The sequence below is a fragment of the Lethenteron reissneri genome, chromosome 43 (assembly GCF_015708825.2).
Source record: "Lethenteron reissneri isolate LAM-NWPU_2019-01 chromosome 43, ASM1570882v1, whole genome shotgun sequence".
In the NCBI taxonomy this organism is placed as follows: Eukaryota; Metazoa; Chordata; class Hyperoartia; order Petromyzontiformes; family Petromyzontidae; genus Lethenteron; species Lethenteron reissneri.
The window spans coordinates 9,317,755-9,333,077 of NC_083821.1; positions in this window are offsets into that span (position 1 = coordinate 9,317,755).

A 15,323-nucleotide genomic window follows, 5' to 3' on the forward strand; every position below is an offset into this window, starting at 1 on the left:
AACAACGAATATGTGACAAAAATCACAGAGCATTGTTTGTCAACTGTGACAACCACAGCTTACACTTATAGCAGGAGTACACTCAGCTAAACAGGATCCACATTTCGTCACATTTTTTGGAACAGTTGAAAGTATATATTTGTTTTTCTCTCGTTCAACAATTCATTGGGAAGAGTTAAAAAAAGCTGTGCCCATCACAGTAAAGCGGGAGTCTGAAACATGCTGGAGTGCACGATCAGAAGCTGTTAAAGCTATCTATGAAGGACTGGATGACCTAGTAGGGCTGCTAGACACATTATCGAAGGACGTAACTAGACGCCTGAAACCAGAAGCGATGCAGAACAGTTACAGGCATGCGTATTACATTTTAACTTCATAGTTTTATTACATTTCTAGAATGTCATTCTTGGAAAAATGTATCGTGTTCAGAAGCGCTTACAGGAATTTTTGGAAAACGGGGCATAGATACAACAGGATCCTACTATGAACTTCAAGGAAGCAGCAACTCGATCTTGAATCTTTGGAGCATGAATTTGTCAAGCTTCGTGATTATTTGAGCCAAGTTGCTGTAGAAAACGCCAAAACAAGATGCACAGCCTGGGGGATAAATGTGGACAGAAGAAGATGCCAGGAAAACTGGCAAGAGATGCAGGACTTTCAGCAGAAGAAGAAATTGTGCGCGTTATGAAGAGCGTACTTTATCGACTTCAACAGGACATGTCAACACGGTTTTTACGACTAAAAGACCTGAACACAAAATATGGATTTCTGCTGGACGTCAAAGCTCTTCTATCCGACACAGATGTCGAGTCAATTCGCCGAAATTGCAGATTTTGGAAATTTCTATGACACCGACATCAATGGCCACGAACTTTTCACAGAAATTGGAGATTGCAAAATGCTGCTCAGTAACCGGAATGAAGTTCTACCAGAAACTTCTTTGGATCTTCTTAGTTTTATTGTGTTTTATGGAGACGACATTTCCGAATTTGCGAATTTCACTTCAAATTTTATTAACAATAGCAGTTTCAATTGCAAGCTGTGAGCGGTCGTTCAGCAAATTGAAACTTATTTTGTCGTATTTGCGTGCTTCAATGTGACAAGATCGTCTCAGCGATCTTGCTCTTCTTAGCGTTGAAAGAGAAACATTGGAAAAAACAGATTTTGATTACGTGATTGACCAGTTTGCGACAGTGATATCAAGAAAAATGTATCTTTTGTAGACTATGTCAACCAGTCTACGACAGTGACTGAGTGAGCCATGTAATATAATTTCTATAAATTTGCTTCTTTAAATACAATGTTTCATTAAAATTTAAATTGTTATTCCTTATTCGATGTAATAGGAAAATGTGATTAAACGGGGGGGGGGGGGGCGCCAATTTTATAGTTTGTCCCCGGGCGCAAAATATCCTAGCTACGCCTCTGCACACGTACTGGTGCTAAGTCACCGTCCTGTTGCACAGCACACACATACGTCCGATGCTAAGTCACCGTCCTCTGTTACACAGCACACACACACACGTACTACGGAAAGTCACGGAAAGTCACCGTACACTGCACACACACAGACACGTATTGCGTCGACCGGCATATTTAGCCTCGGCCGTCTCACCACATGCCCCCTCTTGCAACCCCCGATCGGCCTCGCGTGGGCTCCTCCTCATCGAACCCCGCGTCTCTCGTGCCAGGCGAGGGGACTGTCGCTTCTCCGACGCAGCTCCAGCTGTCTGAAATTCAGTCCCTCCTCTCTCACCGCACCGCACGTCGGCGTCGTCCTTCTGTCAAGAGTCTCAAGCATTTTCTCGTTCCTTAATGAACCCTCCCACACCTTTGAGTGTCCTATTTAAGCTCAATTTGTGCACATTGTCGTGTGTTTTGCCCTCTTCATACATTCGTTCTGCTTTAACATCTTCATGGCGTGTTTTTAGGTAACATTCTATGGCATTAAATCGTACTTCCCTTTGACTTGTAGTGATTTTAACCTTAATGTTGGGTAACTCTACGTAAAGGACTCGTAAATTATACAAATTTACTTTTGATTGCTGGAAATACAACATTCTATATAACTTCTCCATAATTAGTATTCATGGAGAAGCGATTGAAAATGTTGCAGCCAAATATGTGGTTTGGATAGCAGTAAAAAAAACTGATCAAAGGTGAAGCAGAAAAGAAAAAAGCGTCTTCAACAACTCCGTAGCCAAAAAAACAATATAACCTTTTCATGGCAGGTCAACTATGATGGTCACATGCCAAGCAGATTGATGGAGACATTATGGATGCCATCAGCACTGTTAAATGTGATGAGTTTTATTGCATTGATCAGCTTGTAATTCCGTAGGTTGCTATGGTTGTGCTGTACAGGTCTCCAATGTGTTTCCGCATTGTGCAGTACAATGTCTGACATTTCGCTCCCGAGAGCTCGGAGCTTCTGCCGGAACTAACCAGGTTCTTTCTCACTCCACTCACTGTGTTTACTCTTCAGGACCAGTGGTCACATGATATCACATATGTACATATTACCAGTGCAACTTTCAAAGCTAAAAATTCCTGATTAGGAAAATATGTCACTGAGTTTAAAAGTAAGTATTACAACATGTCTGCATCCTTGTATGTTGCAACAATAGTAAACTGATCGTTACATTGCACTAAAAAAATCGAAAACCTAACTGATATTTCGAACCTTTAACAGTAACTCACCAGGTCATTTCCATTTGATATTTCAACCCAGACACAGCATTCCTATGTGTGCCAATAAATGTGAAAATAAAAAAAAACAAAAAGTTGGAGGGTGGAAATCAATGAGAACTTTACTCGGTAAGCTATGAACATTCGTGTTTTGTATCTCCCTCATTTTTACGTTTCTGCTGAGTCACGCATTGGACCAATCATACTACTACAGCACAAAGTCAATATGCATAGAGTGGAATTCACTTTTTTAAGGGAATATTCATCATGCCAGCTTGCTGACTTGGCGAAACTATGAGGTCCGTGTGTGGCCTTCAGGCGTGGCCCCATTAACACAAGCCACACGATTCATTACTGATGCGGTGGACACAGTAAAGCAAGCTAATTACTGCAATTTAATTATTACAACAATTAATTTTTTTACTGCATATCGATAGCTGAATGTCAGAAAGTAGAACGCCTTGCCAAGTCCTAAACTATATTTTTTATCAGGGTCATACTTAGGATGTTTTGTGATTTTTTTTATAGGGAGACGATAGCTAAACGCGTACAGTTCTTATTTTTCAGTTACGTGCGTGAACGGTACAGCTCGGGCCATCTGACATCGGTGACGAGCTACAGCTTTGAAAACAAAACAAAACTCATCGTAATTTTACACGAAATGTAATGCCACCGTATGTACTGTATGTATGCATGTTTGTTGAACTTATTTCGCACTGTACGTCGCCAACCGTGCTAATCGGAGGTGCGATTAGTGATGTCACTAATCTGTAGTGACTTCACTAACGAAGCCTCAGACTTATGCTGGCTAATTGAGGACAGACATATTAGGCATGTATCTCCAATATAAGAAATATTTGATTTCGGATTTGTCTCCTCGAGTGGTATTTTGTCCATGCGAGGAACATGAGAGTGTCCAGATAAAATCAATGCGTATGAGTTAAATTGCATTGAGAATCGGCTCAAACAAGTCAGTAACATACTCTGTCCTCTTCTTGGTTCTTTCGGTAAAGTCACGTAGAATGGAAGTAATAAAATAATAAAAATAAAACATAATAACATAATTCTCACGACGTGTTCGGCTACAACACAACGTTGTAGTCGAAACGTCGTGAGAATTATTTTATTATTTTTATTTTTTATTTTATTATGTTTTATTTTTATTATTTTATTACTTCCCTTCTACGTGACTTTACCGAAAAAACCAAGAAGATGAATCCCTGCAGTCACGAAAGCTTTAAATCAAAATTTATACTCTGTCCTATAGCCACCATTGAACACGAAATTTCAAGGAAATTTGACACGTGTTAGATGAAGGTCATGTTGTACATAAGTGCACCAATGCCCAGGTGTGATCTACATGTAAATTGTAAAACTTTAATATATTTTGAATTCAGCCATTCACTCATGTTCATGTTGTAATTGTGCCAACCATTGCTTGCGTAAATGTAGCCACAGGGTTCTCTTATGGAACTAAACCATTATTCTTTGGTTCTTTCGGTAAAGTCACGAAGATATATTTTTAAATAAAGTGACTAAAAATATCACGACGTTTCGATCGCAACACAAGCGGTCGTCATCAGGAAAAGGGGTTATCCTCGAAAGGCTTTATGAAGGTTTGGAGATGGGCGGAGCCGAAGTGTATCAGCAGCACCAGGAGCATGGGCGGGGCAGCAATGTCAATGCAGCAACAATCCCAAAGCGGCAAAGGGTCGCCAATAAATCACTGCACCACACAGCACACTTCTGACGGTGGAGGTTGATTGACAAAAAAACACAAGTCAAGTCATGACCCAAAGTGGTTGATGACATATTTCCAATGATTTCTGAGTCTATAACCTTCTTCTCGGTTGAAATTGTGTCTGTGTCTATATATATGTATGGCTTCATGAACGATTTTTTGTTGATAGCCAGTAGGCTTGCAAAGTACCATCGTCTTATATAATCAATTTCGCGTGAGCCAGCCGCATTAAATAATGATCTGCCACAGCAGAAGTACTTGTCCTACCGTGTTTCAAATCTGCCTTATGTTCACGAATTCGGTCCGAGACATATAACTGCTGCCGCAGATACAGCTTAGTTTGTAGACGCCGGCATATTGCATGTCAGGAATCTTGTCCTTCACAGATGGAATCAGATCACTAATTTTATGTACTGTGTTAAATTGTTCATGATTTTGGAAATCTGTTTGGTTACCCCTGCTATGTACAGTGAGGGAAACAAGTATTTGATCCCCTGCTGATTTTGTACGTTTGCCCACTGACAAGAAATGATCAATCTATAATTTTAATGGTAGGTTTATTTGAACAGTGAGAGAGAATAACATCAACAAAATCCAGAAAAACGCATGTCAAAAATGTTATAAATTGATTTGCATTATGAGGGAAATAAGTATTTGACCCCTCTGCAAAAAATGACTTAGTACTTGGTGGCAAAACCCTTGTTGGCAATCACAGAGTCAAACGTTTCTTGTAGTTGGCCACCAGGTTTGCACACATCTCAGGAGGGATTTTGTCCCACTCCTCTTTGCAGATCTTCTCAAGTCATTAAGGTTTCGAGGCTGACGTTTGGCAACTCGAACCTTCAGCTCCCTCCACAGATTTTCTATGGGATTAAGGTCTGAAGACTGGCTAGGCCACTCCAGGAGCTTAATGTGCTTCTTCTTGAGCCACTCCTTCGTTGCCTTGGCCGTGTGTTTTGGGTCATTGTCATTGCTGGAATACCCATCCACGACCCATTTTCAATTGCCCTGGCTGAAGGAAGGAGGTTCTTACCCAAGTTTTGACGGTACATGGCCCCAGTCCATCGTCCCTTTGATGCGGTGAAGTTGTCCTGTCCCCTTATCAGAAAAACACCCCCAAAGCATAATGTTTCCACCTCCATGTTTGACGGTGGGGATGGTATTCTTGGGGTCATAGGCAGCATTCCTCCTCCTCCAAACACGGCGAGTTGAGTTGATGCCAAAGAGATCCATCTTGGTCTCATCTAACCACAACACTTTCACCCAGTTGTCCTCTGAATCATTCAGAAGTTCATTGGCAAACTCAGACGGGCATGTATATGTGCTTTCTTCAGCAGGGGGACCTTGCGGGCGCTGCAGGATTTCAGTCTTTCACGGCGTAGTGTGTTACCAACTGTTTTCTTGGTGACAATGGTTCCAGCTGCCTTTAGATCATTGACAAGATCATCCCGTGTAGTTCTGGGCTGATTCCTCACCATTCTCACGATCATTGCAACTCCACGAGGTGAGATCTTGCATGGAGCCCCATGCCGAGGGAGATTGACAGTTCTTTTGTATTTCTTCAATTTGTGAATAATCGTACCAACTGTTGTCACCTTCTCACCAAGCTGCTTGACGATGGTCTTGTAGCCCATTCCAGCCTTGTGTAGGTCTACAATCTTGTCCCTCACATCCTTGGAGAGTTCTTTGGTCTTGGCCATGGTGGAGAGTTTGGAATCTGATTGATTGATTGCTTCTGTGAACAGGTGTCTTTTATACATGTAACAAGCTGAGATTAGGAGCACTCCCTTTAAGAGTGTGCTCCTAATTCAGCTCTTTACCTGTGTAATAATCCTCCCGGAGACGGCTTCGGAATCAGTCCTTTATTTCCACTTCCAATACACTTGCTCACTCACTCTCCGTTGCTGGCAGACAACGGAGAGAGGACAGACTACACACTGAGTCCTCTCCGCGCACGTGGCAACCCCCAGCCCCCGTCCACGCGTGACCCTGCTCCTGTTAGTTTCAGTCTGCTCGCGATCGCTCTCTCTCACTCGCTCTTAACACCTTCGTCACGTGGTTCCCCCAGCCAATCGTTCATAGACAGCTTTGACCATTCTCGATGGTTCCCTGTCAATCCCGGGACTACGCCCCTCATCCGGCTCCCCATTTGCTGGGACCCCGAATGGCTGGGCCAATCACTCCTGATGACCTGTCGTGATGATGCATGGGCCATGGTCCCTATCTCAACCCTTATTGGCTACAAGCAGGACCGGCAAGCCCATTCCCACGTGAACCCTCTATGGCTGTTATTACACCTGTATAAAAGACACCTAGGAGCCAGAAATCTTTCTGATGGAGAGGGGGTCAAATACTTTTTTCCCTCACTGTATGGCAGGGTGATGGTTATGCTTGGATCCTCAGATGGCTCCGTCCTCACGTTTGGGGTGATGGCTTTGCGGATCGTGTAGTCAAAATATCCATTCGCCTTGAGAGCTTGGTGTACGTGTTTGAGTTCACTGGTTAGGTGTTCATGGTTGGAGAAACATTGAGCTTGATGATGTAGGGTTTTGATGAGGAAATTCTTCTGGGATAGATGGTGGTGGGAATCAGGTTTTAGGTAGGCGTCAGTATGGATTACTTTCCTGACGACAGAATGGCTCATTGAGCCATCTGGTCTCTTTTTTATTAGGACATCCAAGAGTATGAATTCCTGCCGTCACGAAAGTTTTAATTACAAATTTTAACCATTATTATTTTAACAGGTGATGCCCATTGAGCTTTCTAGCTCTTTTTCAACAGCAACCTGGCCACAAATGATAGCTCAACAAAGTCGCTTTTTATCGCGTGGAAATTTATAGCAGCCAAATTCTCTAAACGCATGTTGATTCTAAATATGGAGGGAAAAAAGTGGACTTGGAAAAAAAATCCAGGCGACCATGGGGAGAACATGCAAACTTCAAGCATACAGCAGTCATCAGGGTCGGGATCGAACCCACGACCTTCTGAATACCAGGAGAGGTAGTTAACGTCTCGCCACCTTGTACATACAGAGTCCATCCACATGGGAGTCGCACGTTAGAGTTTAATCATCCTCCTCTGCTGCCCCTAGAGTATAAGCACCTGCCAGCCCCTGCAATCCATGCAGGCTCAAGGGCTTCCTTTTTCCCTCTGCCTACAAAATAACTGCGTGCACTGTTTCTGAGCAGCGTCTCGAGTTGCGATCGCATTTAGGGGCTATACGAATACAAACTGTGCTTTATTGTATCGATTGTTTCCTCTGCATGATCCACCAATCCCCGCGCTGGATTACAGATGTTGTCCATCACGTTACCAATGAAGTTACGAACGTTGAGGCTGCTAATGATGGAGACGAGTATTATATATATATACATATAAGACATGTGCTTTAATATGTGCAAAGAATGTCTAAACCTGTACTAGAGCTCGAATAAAATAACATTCGCAAAATTGCCATTTTTGGGTGGCCATAAACCATAAAAAGTGGGAATGAAATACATTTGCCATGAATTATACAGCACGTGGTTATATCAAATCAATGCATTTCTTGCAGTCATTTGAAGAAAAAAACCCGTCTGCATGGACAAAGATGCTGCTATCAATCACCGGGGTTATGAATTCTTTAAAAATAACCCTCCTACTGCAGTTCCTGTATCTTTCATCCATTTAGCAAATAACACCTCGTCCATCATGCTGTCGTGCATTATATACCGGGTTCTATAACTACATTCAGAGCACAGGCTTGGTTTGAATGGACCACAACTTAAGTCTAAAATGAAGGCGGACACAAACTGTATATCTAAAACATGATGTTGTAAGGTGCCCAGCACGCGGCTCAGGGGGACTTTAATGTGTCACAGCAATGAGCTAGCACGGTTGAAACCCTGGGCAACAATTACGTTTTTAGTTAACCGTGATTTAACTGGGTTCTCAAGTGCAGTGATTAAAACAGGTTCATAGGGCATTGTCACCAAATTGCTCCGCAAATAATCGTTACACTTCGTTGTTTGCGTATGCTGATTTACTTCAGGTGGAGCATTTGACAATCGTACCAGGCATATAAAAAGGTGTGCTATCTGGTATGGATAATGAAGCCTATTCAAGAGACTTCAGAAGAAGTGAAGGTCATTTTCTGGCTCAGATACACAAATACAAAGATCCCCGTATCGCCTTAACAGACTGTAGGGACAAGTACTGTTAGCGAGCACCTATGAAGGCCGGAACGGCACATGAGGTGAGTGGCCAGCATCATGCCCAGCCCGCCTTTGTCTCCGCAATGGCGATATTTACACACCGTGTCAGGTACTCATTTGAGGCTGAATCGACCTAGGGGACGCCCGGGACTGGTTCAGATAATTGTAACTGGTGGTGGCTGTGAGTGGGCATCAAACTCGGGTCGCCAGGTTCGTATATCGCTCCCCTTTACCCATGGCCCTGTATACCACACATGCATATGTAGTGTCCTCCTTCCTCCCGGCGTGTGTGTGCATGTGGTGTGCGGCGCACACAGTTCAGTCGGAGACGAGATAGTTGCAGGAGGCACCGTCTCTATTTATTATGTTGTTCACACCACCAACTCCGGCCTCCTCTCTCACGACCACGCTGCCGTACAGCCCAGCCCAGACACGACCCTGTCTGCATTGCACCAATGGTGTCGCCCGAGACAGCCAACTACTGTCCGGCCGCGCAATGATCGGGCGAAATCGGCAGTGACGAAGGCGGCGACAACGACGACGAGACGAGTCCACTCCCAGAACCGGTAGCCTGGAGCTCTCGCTCTCCACTGCTTATATTTCCCCTCGGCGCGGCTTCGCTCCACCCTAGCCGTGCCTCCATTCTCGAACCCACAAGAGGGTTTCAGGTGCCTCCCTATGAGATCTACCGTGACCCTTGCCCCAGTTCCTCTGCCCTGCCGGCTCAACGGTGTGTGCGTTAAGTGTCCACCACAGTTGCTTCTTCTGGACAGCAGTCGGCGCTGTGTCACTACACATACATACAAACAAGCATGCACACACACTTCTTCTCTGTACGAAAGACAAGGACCATTACTGCCAGGCATCTTCTTTCTATAGCAGCCACTACCCCTGCCAGTGCCATTCCACCGCACATTCACAACGTTCAATATATACCTACATTTCAAAGACAATTACAGGCACCTTTTTCACTCAGCTCTTTAATGGCTCTCGTGTGACGCCTAGCTTAATTGGTTTCACACCTCGGCATCATGTTGAAACATTGCGTGCGTGACGCATTTTCATTTGTATTTTTTTCACTTATGCCATTTATTTTATTAACATTATATGTAAACATTGCCACACTCGCTAAAACAAAGATACAGTTCATCCTTTTTTTGTAAACCGTAGCCCTGTAGATCATAGGGACAGGTGCTGTTAGCGACAATCCAATGCAGCACACGACCAAAGAGGTGATGCCCAGCCACCATTATTTCACCAGTGTTTTATAATTACATGGTGTTTCAAACAGATGGACCCGATTTTAAATCGCTATATTTCTGCAACCACGAACCGCCCATGAATGAAACTCTTACCACTTGAAAGGGCGGGACATATAGTTTCAAATGATTACCGCTAGATGCCTCTCGCAGTGCACAAACAGCCCCTAGCTTCAGTCATTCGCAATATGGCGACCCCACAACACAAGGCATTTTGCATTCTGTAGTTCAGCAAGACTGAATCCGCAATTGCTGTGCAGAGTGCATTTCAACGGTGTTTTGGCATTGATCCGCCAATATAAAAAAGCATGGTGGCACAAAAGACCGTGGTTTTGTGCCACCATTAGCAACTAATCTGGATGACCTCAAAAACAGAATCATGGCAGCGGTGACTTCAGTGGCAGAAGACACTTTGAGAGGCGTTTGGGATGAATTAAACTATCGTCTCGATGTTGTCCGTACAGTAGGTGGAAGGCACATAAAGCATTTATAAAATGGTGTGTAAAACTTGATAACTCATTAAACCGTTTATAACTTTTTGTGGAATTGTAACATGTTGCCATCGTGAAATATACTGCTTTGAAATTGGGTCCATCTCTTTTAAACACCTACAAATATTAGAGCTAACTTACGGTCAATTAATAAAAAGAGATACTTTTTGTTTTCAAATAATATGCAGGAAAGGTGTGCATCTGTCAGATACGGTCTACATTCAAAAATTACAATTATAAAGATGAATAGTGGTTTGCTTGAAAGTATTCAAGATTACAAATATAGAATTAGAAGGAAAACAAAATATTTTTAAGAGTTACGAGTCTGTGTAACCGATGTGGTTTAATGTGAATGCTTTCCACATCAGGACATCTTAGTTCATACTCGAAATGACATTTAATATACAGTACAGGGGGCTTCAAATACATTTTAACACGTCTGAGAATTTGGAGCAATACCACAAGAAATGTGCCTCCGGGCTCTGGAGACCACCTGGAAAAGATTTCAGGTATGTGTTGACAATGATGACAAACCAGTGTATTATGCGTTACTTTTCCATTAAAAACGATAGTCCCATATAAGTGTTAACATATTTTGAAGCACCCTTGTGTATATATATACATTATACAGAGGTTTGTCTGCAGCAGAGTGTGGAAGCTTCCTCTTCTAAGATCCATGACGATACTCAACTCAATGCTAATTAATACAAAATATATATGGTCGTCAATAACACTGTGGCCTTAAGGGATATATATATAAAAATTAGATAAAAAATTAAACATTGATTTTTGAATAAAAAAATTCTGATATATATTTTGCATGCTATAAAGAAGGTCCATTGCCCAAAAATGTCAACTTTACGGCAGTGTTGTTGATGAATGTGTTGAGTTTTGTTATTGCTGTACACCAATGGCAACGCAGCAGCGTTGCCATTGGTGTAGATTGCGTTGCTAAATTTGTAATGTATCGTAAGCAGCAAACTAAAACAAATTCTATTATTAAATATGGAACCACAAATAAATCAAGATACATTTCAGATTTTTTCGTGTGATAAATGTGTAATGCGAGCGTAATGGGGTTTCGCTGCTCGGCTCTGGGCCAATCATACGGCCCGGGGTATTCGGGGCGGGGCCCAGTATGGGGGCGTATATGAAGGTCCGCTGCCCACCTCTGGTCTAATCGGATGCGAGGAGAGCAGGGGCGGAGCCTAAGGGCGGAGCCAGCGGGATGCTATGCTGAGGTCGGGATCTGGAAGGTTCGGTGAAGGGCGTGGTGAGAAGGTGGAGACAGAATCACGTGGTGAGGGGAATATAGGTGGGATCCGGAAGGGGCTCCAGGCCAGTTGGTGTAGTCACGGAGCAGGACCACGTTGGGTGGCTGAAAGGTACCTGCGCCATCAGCCACGGGGCTGGAGACACTTCCAGCACACTGTCAGCCAAAGGTGTGCGGGAGCGGTTCGACTGACAAAAGGGGCGCGCGGGGCACGCGCGAGGAGCAGCCGGTCCGCTGTCGGGACCAGCAGAGTGCGAGCGTTAAACGAGAATAAAGAGAGAGAGAGACGGAGACCCAGCAGTGTGTCGGCGAAGTTCTTTATTACAAATGCATCACTGATACTTCATTTGTTTTGTTACTGTGCTGGATTTAACATAGAAGCTAGAAACAAATGAAAGAGCAGCATGCCTCAGCGATCAGAATATTGCTGACGTGCGATGGAGCCGAGAAACTAAACCTAACCACATTACAGTAAACTTATTTTTCATTACATATACTGCATCATTGTGAAGGTGCAGCCCTATACTCACTTGCTTGTGCCACTGTTGGTGAAAGGTATGCAGGAGGTCGAGGGTTCGATCCCCGACTCTGACACCTCCATATTTGGAGTTTGCACGTTTTCCCCGTGGTCGTGTGGAGTTTTTCTCTGGGTCCTCTAGTTTTTCCCTCCACATTTTAAAATATGCATTGAGATTATTTAGATTACTTTGGTTGTATAAATGTCCAAATGATGAGCCAATTTGTTGAGCTATTATTTGTGACCAGGTTGCTTCTGAAGTCAATACCTCAATGGGTTTTGCCTGGTAGGATGGATATGGTTTAGTTTTCTTTGTATGTGTTTGGATGATTTTTTTTACTTTTCTTGTACTTTGCACTACTACCATATTTCTGTACCCTTTGTTATAACGTTCTTACCGCGTACTCCTACTGGACATGTGAAAAAAGAGCTTTATAGTTAATCGGATTCCTCCAGTGTAAATACGGATTCTGATTCCCACTTGAGGGAGCTCTAAAAAGTAATCTAGATACTCTGTGGCCTATATCTCCACTCTGGTCAGACCTCTTGGAAGAGGTGGTTGACTTTTGGAATTTTCTTCCAATCGTCTCTTGTCCCCAAGCTCTTGTGACCTTGGCTAAATTATAGAAATGTGTGAACTCTTCGAATTTCAACATTTATTTTATGGTGCTGTTTGTTTGAAGATGCCGCAGTGGCGATATTGTAACTACTTCATGTGGTATACAGGTAGTCGTGGGTTCGATTCGAATCGTGATGCTCGTATATTTGGAGTTTTCATGTTCTCCCCGTGGTGGTGTGGATTTTTCTCCGCGTCCTTTGGTTTTTCCCTCCATATATAAAATCATGCGTTTAGAGTAGTTTGCTGTTATAAATTTCCACTTGATAAACCACTTCGTTGTGCTATCAATTGTAGCCATATAGCTTGTAGTAGTTTATGACCGTTTGATGTTTTGGGCCTGTACCCTATTTTTGGCATATTTTGCTGAATTTGAGAGCGGCAGGAGCACCCACACTTCACTTCGCCACATTCAACCTGCCAATCAACTAACTGTGTTGCACCCAATTCATTCTGCTGGGTAGACAGAGGCCGCGGAGTTAAGGAACTTGTGCATTATTTCAACTGCTGCGCCATGAGATGTAACCAATTACCTCTGGAATAGAAATCCAAAGTGCTAACAATGACACCACTGCAGCATCCTTACCTCTGCTGTATATCAAATGAATATTCTAGCACACATCAAGACGTGACATTTAGAAAGAAAAAAAAGTTTCAGATTTACCAATCACAGAGGTCAGACGTTTCTTGTAGTTGGCCACCAGCTTTGCACACATCTCAGGAGGGATTTTGTCCCACTCCTCTTTGCAGATTTTCTACAAGTCATTAAGGTTTCGAGGCTGACGTTTGGCAACTCGAATCTTCAACTCCCTCCACAGATTTTATATGGGATGAAGGTTTGGAGACTGGCTAGGCCACTCCAGGACCTTAATGTGCTTCTTCTTGAGCCACTTCTTTGTTGCCTTGGCCGTGTGTTTTGGGTCATTGTCATGCTGGAATACCCATCCATTTTCAATGCCCTGGCTGAGGGAAGGAGGTTCTCACCCAATATTTGACGGTACATGGCCCCGTCCATATTCCCATTGATGTGGTGAAGTTATCCTGTCCCCTTAGCAGAAAAACAGCCCCAAAGCATATTGTTTCCACCTCCTTGTTTGACGGTAGGGATGGTGTTCTTGGGGTCATAGGCAGCATTCCTCCTCCTCCAAACACGGCGAGTTGAGTTGATGCCAAAAAGCTCCATTTTGGTCTCATCTGACCACAACACTTTCACCCAGTTGTCCTCTGAATCATTCAGATGTTCATTGGCAAACTTCAGACGGGCATGTATATGTGCTTTCTCGAGCAGGGGGACCTTGCGGGCGCTGCAGGATTTCAGTCCTTCACGGCGTAGTGTGTTACCAACTGTTTTCTTGGTGACTATGGTCCCAGCTGCCTTGAGATCATTGACAAGATCCTCCCGTGTAGTTCTGGGCTGATTCCTCACCGTTCTCATGATCATTGCAACTCCACGAGGTGAGATCTTGCATGGAGCCCCAGGCCGAGGGAGATTGACAGTTCTTTTGTGTTTCTTCAATTTTCTTGGTTTTTTCAAGAAGATGAATCCCTGCAGTCACGAAAGCTTTAAATCGAAATTTCTTCAATTTGTGAATAATCGTACCAACTGTTGTCACCTTCTCACCAAGCTGCTTGGCGATGGTCTTGTAGCCCATTCCAGCCTTGTGTAGGTCTACAATCTTGTCCCTGACATCCTTGGAGAGCTCTTTGGTCTTGGCCATGGTGGAGAGTTTGTAATCTGATTGATTGATTTCTTCTGTGAACAGGTGTCTTTTACACAGGTAACAAGCTGAGATTAGGAGCACTCCCTTTAATAGTATGCTCCTATTCTCAGCTCTTTACCTGTATAAAAGACACCTGGGAGCCAATAATCTTTCTGATTGAGAGGGGGTCAAATACTTATTTCCCTCATTAAAATGCAAATCAAGTCATAACATTTTTTACATGCGTTTTTCTGGATTTTGTTGTTGTTATTCTGTCTCTCACTGTTCAAATAAACCTACCATTAAAATTATAGACTGGTCATTTCTTTGTCAGAGTGCAAACGTACAAAATCAGCAGGGGATCAAATACTTTTTCCCCTCATTGTACAATATAAAATGGAAAATAAATATACAGTGTATGCTCTGGTTTATTAAATCGTGTGTATGTTCCATTAGTGTCTTTAAACACCTCTGATGTACCTGGCTTTTTTTACATATTTTTTTCTGGCATAACACAATGTCGTATTTCTGCAGTATACTTTCTCAAGATAGAAAGCCAATGAAAAAACATCTGTGAAGCAAGGACACTTTTTTTTACCAGAATATAAACCTACCTTGTTAATGAATGTGATATAGCCAAGATGCCTATGTTTATCTGGCCAGGCAGCATTGCAGCAGAGTGTCTGACTCAAAATCAGTTGGGGGTCAATTTGGACTGTTATCCCTTTGGAGTAATCTCCCTGATTGGTTTTCAGGTTGCACTGCGCGCCACTCGACACGATGTCTGACGTTTTATTCTACGTGCTGGGATCATTGTCAGGAACCGAACGGAGCAGTTCGTGTAC